The 9,705-nt window shown below is 49.9% G+C and overlaps 1 long non-coding RNA gene across 1 annotated transcript in view; it reads left to right on the forward strand.

Annotated features, from left to right (window-relative positions):
- LOC149350949 (uncharacterized) overlaps positions 1 to 6,182 on the forward strand; it is a 48,937-nt gene extending 42,755 nt beyond the window's left edge. The window contains exon 3 of the long non-coding RNA XR_016289476.1: positions 5,667 to 6,182. This is a non-coding gene — a long non-coding RNA (uncharacterized LOC149350949). The remainder of the gene's footprint in view (positions 1 to 5,666) is intronic.
- The last annotated feature ends 3,523 nt before the right edge of the window (positions 6,183 to 9,705 follow it).

Here is a 9,705-nt window from a genome sequence, read left to right on the forward strand (position 1 = left end):
TTTCTGTGTGCATTAGAAAGCCAGAACGTGTCGCGCAGACGAAACGCTGGTTCCACGTCACATCATCTGACCGCGTCCCTTCTCTGTATCGCACAGCCGGCGGCCCCTGCGCGGTTCCGGCGGCGTCGAAGAAGTGCATACATCTGCGTGCACGCACGTGCTGCGGCTCTGCAGCAGCTCTAGGAGCACAGTGGGGGGGAGGAGGGGGTATCAGCGGCAGCCGCCAGGCGAGAGGCAGCAGCGCGTTTTTCCGCTGCCCGGAGCGATCAAGTATCTGGTCGTGATCGGAGGAAGGAAGTAGCGACGCCGGGGGAACTGTGACGCTCGGCGAGGAGCGGGCCGAGTCAAGGCCGTCCGCGCCATCGGGCGAGGGCTCTGTGCCGCCGGCCGACTTGCAGCCGCCGCGCTGCTCGCCCGGCGCCTAACCCCATTCGGAGGAGAGCACTGCAGCGGCGGCGCGTGTCTCGGCCACGCGCATCCTCCAGGGGCAGCGGCGAAAGTGGAACGCCAGAGTCCGGGCGCGGGGCGCCCCTGGCCCCAAGCTACTGCGCGGTCTCTCGCGCCGCTGCTACAGCACGCGTAACGCGCTCAACCGACCGCGCGCGCCAATTAAAACGCGCCCCAGCTGCACCGTTCGGCCACTGTCCGCTGGCGCCCCATTTCTCCACCCCTTGGTCTGCGGGCTGTTAACCAAGACGGTTTGATTCTTAGCTCGGCTTAACTTCCACCTACGTGCTCATGCGATATATGCTCCGACGCAATAGCATATCGCTCAGCACTGCTACGACTAAGGCTAACGGAGACAACTAAAGCGTGGCCCTGCAGACGCACTCGTAGCTCTCTTTCGTCATTTTATTGCATGCGTTGTCATGCAACGCAGAATTAATGAATACTTGCGGCTGCGCTGGCTAAATTTTTTCATATATTAATCTGTCGACTGTAATACTATAGCCGTCGGAACAAATGGACCACTTCCAAATTCACATCGGTTCGAATCTGGCTGGGCCGGCAGCCTATCAGTGCGGGAAAGATATTGTAAGCTATAGTCATGTCGGACAGTGTTATATTAGGAGTGCTCCTTCTGCGGTGCCCTTACTCCATACTGGAGCTCCAGAGCTGTGCACCACGGCACCTGTTGGAGATTAAGCGTTGCTTTGCGATCTGTGCTAACCTTAAATTCGTTTCACCGATAAGAGCAATAAATTCACGCTCAGTTTATTTTCACCACACACGTGAAGAAGTTCGAAAAATGCAGCTTGACCCCCTCTGAAAGTCGGCAAGAAGAACAGCAAAGCAGCCCATAGCATGAATATACTATGTCATATTCAAAGCATGTCATCGCACAGGGGAGGAAAAAAAATGACGGACGATTTAGGGTGGTTAAGCCAAATGCGATTTAGGTGAGCTGACACTTCGGTTTCGGTTCGAGGCTCGGTTTAGCAGGGCAATGTGATAGCGGTGTGTTTGTTCCGGATCCATTATGCACGGATGGAAGTTGATGAAGACTACGACATGCAAAGCACAGCGTGAGAGACTGGCATTTAAACACGCGGGATGTTCGGCTCAGGCGATGACGTAGTGGTCTAGTGCAGTGGCCAGCGAAGTTGATCCGTTCGCACCCCTGTGGGAACCCACTTGCGGCCATAGAGTGTCTTGCCATAAAGTGTTCTGCATAGTTTGGCCGTAAAGACTGCTGGCAGGTTGTCCATAGCCAGGTGGGCAAGTTGCAGCCTGCCTGGGGCTTCGTACAGATAGACATCCGCGAAATCTGAGATTAGGGGTTTCAGTGCTGGTGCACTAAACAACACTGGACGAAAACAAGCAAAGAAGAAACAGCCTTAAATAAACAAGGCAGACAACACATTCTTCAATAACAACCGCAGACCATTTAATTTGAGTTTAAAATTAAATGTATGCGAAAGACTACATAGTATGCTGCACCATCCATAAGACGTAAATGGTATCTGGAAAAGGTATGCACCAGAGTTCACTAGAACTTTGTAGAGCGTGACAAAGTGTTTTCTTTCAGTTTGGCTATGACGCTTATATTGAGAGTATGCTTATGTAACTCATGTAACTCAAATTAAGAAATTCAAGGTGTGCATTCAGCGCAGGAAAAAAGAAAGAAAGGAGAGAATAGATGGGGATGCAGATAATGCTAACGTGTGGATCTTACCAGGCGAGAACGACAAAACGGAAATTCGTGCCGCCAGGCATAGTGTCCTCTCTTTCATGCTCATCATCAAGGGGAGGGAGGGGGGGGGGGGGGGCATTGTGCGATATAGGGCATTATGGTTGACTGGCGACTCGTCAGTGCCTGCTCCTCGTCGTACAGATTCGTGCAGTGCGCGCTAAGCACACCTCATTTCTCCCTAAACATCGCACTATTCTTCGCGCCGTAATATGTTGTCGAAATCCACGTGAGGACTATCTTTCGACAGCACTTTTACAGAAAGGCGCTTTGGCTGGCCAACCCAATATCATCGTAGTTATGCGGATAGGCTAATTAGACGAGCTCGTGTGCTGGGTATACGGCTCATTCAGTGAGTGCTCATAATAATGTAAGGACAAACTTTTGGTATGCGAGTTCAAGATCGCTAACCTATCAATGTCACTGGCTTCTCGAGCTCGTCGTTAGCATGGATGTGAATGGGTATAAGTGCGGCCCAAAAGGGCCCTGCTGCTCTCCCCCTCTTGGTTCCCCGGGAGGCCGAACCGGTGCCCGACTCGGGAGCCAGGACACTGTGCAGTAGCGCCCCAGGTCCAGCTATAGGCGTCCACCGGGGCGAGTCGTGCCAGGTAGCGCGGCGACGTCCGATGCGCGGCCCCCTAATTGGTGCCTGGCGACCGGCCCTTGTTCCAGTGTCGCAACGGGCGAAGGAAGCCCGGCGCTGGCAGATGGTGGGCCCCGCTTTTCGGCGGCGCGTCTGCGGCCGCTTGATTTCCCCGCTTAATGGATTCGAGATGGATGGCTGACCGGCCCAGGTTGCCGCGCGGGGAGCCGTTGGGAAATGCCTCGGGGGCTTCCGATTCATTTTTCGACATCTTCCCCATCCACCGCCGCCGCGTCCGACGAGCGCCTTCCGCTGCTCGGCCGCCGACTCGGTGGGACCCGCTTGTGACGCAACGCGCGCGCTGCCCCCGCGCGGTCACGCTGCGCTCGGCGTGCACTGCTGCTGCTGCGTGGGGGCGGCCGGGCCGCCGGAACGGACCGCCGCACAGCACGCGCACGGTACCGCCACGGGCGAGGGGGAAACAAACAGCGCCAGCAGTTATTAAGTGCAAAGAAAGGCTTTCCGTTCCCACGCGGTTTAATTCGAACGCTGGACAGCAATGCTGAAGAATTCACCAGAGCGCCCGGAAGCTAGCCTGGCGTCCAAAATGCCATAGATATGCTGCCGAAAACCGCACGAAAAAGAAAAAAGGGCTCTAGGTTTACATCTTTCCCAAGTACGATGCCACGCTCTGTAAAAAGGTATGCACCCGAGTTGCTGATAACAGTAGTCGTTTACTCGTCACCACTGATCTCTAGGAGACAGGAGTGCCAGCAGTCGCCTGCGCGTGGTTGTGAAAAGATCAAGCGTTACCATAGCCCTATGTCCGCAGTACACGTGTGCATTGTGTAGCGGAAGCGTTGGAATTATCTTTACTGTTCCTTGTCCTACTGACAGTTCAGGGAAGGGAGTCTCTTTACAAACTCGCTGCATCAAATGCTCCTCGTGAAGGAAAAAGAGGGCAAGGCGGCAGAAGATTCTCTGCATATACATCATATGTCTCTCAGTTACGTGATTCAGTTAGCGATTAAGTGAGACGTCAAGTAGCAGCCTTGTAATGGCGGAGTTGAGCTAAAAAAAAAATCCATCTGCAACCATTTGCCTATCTCTTTACTTGCTTCTTTTATTTTTAACCTTCCTAAAGGGTACTGCGTTTGCAGGGCTTGGTGGTACAAAAAAAAAAAAATCGACTTCTCTATGGCCGCGAAAGGCAACAAATTCGTATAGTGTCACATCCTAGGCATGACACAATTTTTAGCTCTGGGGTCATTCAGTCAACGACTTCCATTCTCCTCCTTCCTATATCGCTCATGAGAGATTTCTATCGTGCTGTCCTTACCATGATCTTCCGGACATCCACTGCTGCGCTTGTGTTCGCTCATGTTTTGCAGTCGGTTAGTGCCTCTGTGTTCTTTCGCGCCAACGCTAAACACTGTCGAGTATTTTTCAGCGGGGTCAAAAGCCATGATGATGACGGTCAAGGACTAAGACTTCCGAGTAATTCATTCCATGAATGCACTAGCGATTGAAAAGGCATTTCTGCGAAATACGCCACGGAACAGTTTATTTTGTTGTTTGCAATCGCAGTAATGTCATTATTGCCATACTCGCCACCACTTTCGTATTGTTGATGCCAAGGGTCTCTTTTTTTTTTTTTTCGCACACTTGCCATAAAGACGTAATTTGGGTTCGCTGTATATTAAAGGAAATCATGTAAGGTATTTTCGTGCAGGAACCGGGGAAGGATCCTGCTCTTAGTGTTTACAGTCAGTTACTTGGAGAAATCTTCCTCCCTTGTCGCTGTTAGTCCCGCATCTTGCAAAATCCGTGTCCTTGAAGCCCTTGCCTCTGCAAAAGTGTCCACAAACAGCAGGCGAACATCCACCTCTGCAGCCGGTGTGGAACACCTCGGACAGGTGGTGGGTCCTGCGTCTTCTTCGGAGCCCCATCGGCACGTGACCGACGGGGTAATGGCCGCCCCAGCCCTGACCCTTCCAAGGGATACCTCCTCCAATCTCGTTAGGTTATGAGGGAGGGAGAAAGTGCACGGGGGAATGAGGGCACGTGTACTTTTCCTTAAGGAGTATGCTAAGATGGGGAGAGCGGAGCGGGCGTCAAAAGGGAGCCTGGTGGGGGATGCATTAGAGTTTGGAGCTTGGTGTGTAAGGCTTTTCTCTGCTCAGCGTTCTCAGCATCGTCTTGTGTCCAGTGTATCTGGATGTGTATCTTTGTTTTCTTATTGAGTGCATGGATCTCCTGCGTTACACACACTTGCTTTGTCGCTCTTTTCAGTTGCTTAAATGGCGGCTAAGGAGTCCGTATAGATATGGGCTTCTGTTATAGACTCTATTTTACTTATGGCCTCCATAGCATCGCGGATTGCATTTATTGAAGTTCTATCACAAGCGGATCCGTATGGTCTCATACGTATTCATGATGTACGTTTAGCTCTCTGTGCGTCGGGCTAGTGGCTGCTGTTCAACCGCCTGTCTCTATAATCGACTCGTCCGTACATGCAGGTCGAGTTCTCTGCTTCTCTTTACGACGAAGTTTAGTCATCTTGTTTGTCGTCGTGAATTCCCATGGAGGGGAGTCAGCCATTGTAGCCGTTCGCACTGTCACAAGGATGCTATGGGCATAACGTACTTTGGCTTCGTATTTCTTGTTGCCTCTCATCGATAAATTAGTTCAGTCAGTGTATTTCAGCTGCGTCAGTTCTCGGGATGGGGGTAAGTTTTGGTAAGGCCGTGAGTTATGTGGCATCCCGCCTGCAGTGTGTGCTGTTCATGCGAAAAGTAAGTGTTCCTCTTTTTTCTTTTTATTTATTTAGTTGTGATATCGCTTGTGGGCTTTCTATCTTGATTTAAGGCTGACGTCCTTTTTTTTTTTCAGTTCAACGCTCCTGACTTCTCCAGACTGCTACAACATGGAACACTGCACGTCGCAGTTTCACTTGTTATGAAGTATATAAAAAGAAAAGAGAATAAGCGGCACAAATGAGAATTTACCACACACAAAAAAAATCGGACCACACGACGCTCATTAAAGGCTCTAGCCCTGCTCACGTTCATTTTAGTGGCGTGAGCGTCAAGTTGGGCCGTCGCATGGATCACAGTGAGAGGAAAATAATCGGCGATTCATTTTCTACTTTTAGATAGCGCCCCCGAAAAACGTTGTTTCCAGTGCTGGGCAGAGCCTTCTGCTTCCCTGAATAAGCGCCATTTATTGTTGCGGCTGGGCGTAGAGCAGTTTGGAAGTCGCTGTAAATTGACATAAGCATTGAATAAATTCTTGGAAAAGGTGCCGAGGTTATGGGGCTCTATTTTCTTTTTGTATCAAATATCTAAGAAGACAAAAAAAGCAATATTTTTTGTGGCATTTTTAGAACCGCGGGAAAAACAAGCATACATGAGCTGAAAAAAATGTATGTGCTTCATTTATTGCAAGCACTTTTATAAAACCGGCGCTGCTACTTTTACGTAAAAAAACGCAATGTTCTTTTAGTGTCCGAAGCGACACGAAAGTTCACTTACTTTTATTTTTTTTTTGTAAGCCATGAAGACCACGGCTCCTAAGCCATCTTTCATTCGCTCCTGTAGTCTTGTGAAAGTATGCGGTTATTTTGTGCCCTCCAATGAGTCCTTTGTGCTTCGTGTGGTATGACTGAAAGGCCAACTTCCACCGTTTCAGCTGTCAAAATGCACGGCTTTGTTGACTTGCTTCTTATTGCTCCCTCCTTCTAATTTAGCTCAGGCTAGAAGGTCAGCGAAGAGCATCTATATTCATCGCCGTTAAAAAAGTTCGCCCTTTTCAACTTTTATATCCAGCTGGTGCTTTTGATGAATGCTCGCCCTGCCTCTCATTAAAATCAGCCAAGTGGCCGGTTTCAAATACGAAAATTTACCTTCGTTATTTCTTTCGTAACTGTCGCACGCTTTTGTAGAAAGCTCAGTTTTTTTCTCCTCAGTTCTTTACTTCCTTCCCTTTTTTATTTTGATATGCCATAAAAACCTTACACTCAGGACACGTCTCACGCAAGTTTCGTATGTCCCCCCCCCCCCCCCCCCACGGAGGGTTCCGAAGTTTGAATTGTAGACGATCTTTCCCACTAGTATACGCTTCTTTGCTAAAGCGTAATATTCGAGCAAGAGAGGACGATCTTCGGTTTCTCGCATGCGAGCGGGATATCGCATTGCGCTGCAGGAGCCGCCCTGAAAGCGTACCTGCCTGGCGACAAGGTATCGACCCCGCGCAGCTGGGACGACGAGAGCCGGGTTGGGGGGGGGCCTCGACGGTGCGCCGAGAAATTGGTTTCGGCCCGCCCGTTCCTCGTTGCGGTGTTCTCTGCGGCTGAAAGGAGTGGCCCATTTAATCCCGCTACTTCAGTTTGGTAGGACGCGTTGGGCCTTACCTTCAGTCTTTGTAGTTTCGCATTAATTAAAGGAGCAGAAACCCAGCTTGAACAGCCTCGTCCGTGCAGCTTGTTCCTTAATCCGCATCAATGGTTACGTGTCGTCTTGTACTAATAGGCTAGTACTGTATGTGTCGTACTTAGTGGGAACACGAGAAATGGTTAAACTGACTCTTAACTCGAGAAAAGTAGGTTTCGCCGCGAAGCAAAAAAAAAAAGGAGCAGAGATCTTAGAAGAGGACCTTCATAGCCGCGCCCCTGTTTCGCGGTGAAACCAATTTACCTCCGCGTTTAGGGCCGGTTTAACCATTTCTCGTCTTCCCTCTAAATAAAACACATGATGTACACGGAGCGGCACTAAGGCCGCACTGTGGAACTATTGTGGTTCTTTTTCAGGAAACTACAGAGGGTTAGGACAGCCTGCTACAAAGCGCATTCCTAAACCTACGCCTGAAAGCTGACTCATGCTTCATAGGAGCCTACTATGGATACAGCGCGCGTACATAACAAGTACAATGACAAGGTGACAAGTACAAGGAGACAACAGATCAGATTCAGAGAAAAAAATGAAGCGACTAAAAAAGAATGTGTCGATACTAACTGAATTTAAAACTTCTCTAGTAATGATCACTTAAAATGGAAGGTATACGTTACACTCAGTGCAAGGTGTAAGCCATCCAGCGTAACTATGAACTCGGGGTGATCGAGTAAGGTTGATTGCCACTGTGGGGAAATCACGCGGCCTGTGCGGTCATTGTGCCGTGTGCGGAACGGGTTGAACGGTGCGCTGCTCCGTAACACTGCGGAATCTTATCGCGAATCAGCGGGAACATCGCGACGCTGTGAAGTGGTTGTTGTTGAGTTTACTGAAGATAAACCATAACAGCCGTCCAGCCAAGGTCCGCCAATCAGAAGATCACGTACAACCGCTACCAAACCGAGCAGATAAAACGTCCTCGACACAATGGTGCCTGGAACAACTCTCAAAAAAAAAAAAAAGAAAACGAGAAAGGTTTGGTTTATTGGTTTATTGGGGTTTAACGTCCCAAAGCGACTGAGGCTATGAGGGACGCCGTAGTGAAGGGCTCCGGAAATTTCGACCACCTGGGGTTCTTTAACGTGCACTGACATCGCACAGTACACGGGCCTCTAGAATTTCGCCTCCATCGAAGTTCAAACGAGAAAGGAGTGAAGCGTAGACGTTATGTGAGCATTATTTGAAAACAGGTTGGGTCAGTACGTGCAGAAGGGCGCTTCCGTTTAACGGATTATGCTCAGAATGCAGTTTCAAAGAGACGTGCACAGAACGCATATTGCAGTGGCTGAGACGGAGCTACGGCAGCCGGCCATACCACGGGCCCTCCGGGTACCCAAGGACATAGCGCCATTGCAAGAGAAAGACGGGAGCTTTTTACCTCCGAACGGAGCGTCACCGGAGATATCAGTGACGCCGGTGAACCGCCCATCGATGACGTGGTTTCGATGAAAAGCTCGTAGCGTGTTTACCGTTTTGCAGCAGTGCATCGTTGGAGCCGTAACGCGCGCCGCTGCCCTCCATCGTTGGGGGCCGCAGGGAATTGAAAGGGGGGGGGGGGGGGGGGGGGGATCTGCAGCGGCTTTTCCGAACGCATCATCATCACTTCAAGATTTATTTACCCTTAACGGCCTCTGATGGGCCGTTGCATGAAGGGCGGTGAACAGAAATCAATCACGAGTCTCAAAATAAAACTGAATAGCAGGCACAAGCAAAACACAATTGAGCGAACACACTGTAATAAATAACAGGGAATGTTACAGGAACTGTTGGCTGAAATGGTCAGTTAATAACGGCTTTAATGCTTTAACGGCTTTAATCATTGCTTAAATGAAGTAGTATTTTGTTCCGTGATGATGAGTTGAGAAATTTCGTTCTACCCCTCGATATCAGCTGGTTTAATCGTGTATGAGCTGAATGCTTATGTAAGTAACCAAGCTTCGTCATGGTTGCGTGGCAGGTAATATTAAGTTCTTATGTAATTTGTGAAAAAGAGTACGTTATATGAAACGCATGAGTGCCCTTGCGATGGATAAATTTGTCATTCGCTCAGAACAACACCCTGTTTCTAAATCAGACAGGTTTCGTTTGGTCAGAAAGTTCTCGCAGAAACGCAATAATTAAGGTGTCCATCGGGGGAAGCCCCCATTTCTCGGTGGCCGAAACCACCTGTGGCGAGAGCTCCAAACTTGAAAACAAATGCAGCCTGGCGACGCCTTGATTGAGCAACCGGAGGAACAGAACCGCGTGCAATGTGAGCTTCAAAAGGCATCCGAATTATGGGGCCGTGCGAAATGAGTGTGACGTAGCGCAAGTCATGCACACGCGCCTAGCCGGACAGAAGCCGCCCCCCTTCCTGTTATCTAACCGCTTGCCTATATAACCGCTCGCCTTCTTGAATAAAGCGTCATTCATGCACCATGGTTTGGTTTGGTTTGGTTTATGGGGTTTAACGTCCCAAAGCGACTCAGGCTATGAGAGACGCC

Source organism: Amblyomma mixtum, chromosome 3 (assembly GCF_055824585.1).
Source record: "Amblyomma mixtum isolate Tamu chromosome 3, ASM5582458v1, whole genome shotgun sequence".
NCBI classification, from domain to species: domain Eukaryota; kingdom Metazoa; phylum Arthropoda; class Arachnida; order Ixodida; family Ixodidae; genus Amblyomma; species Amblyomma mixtum.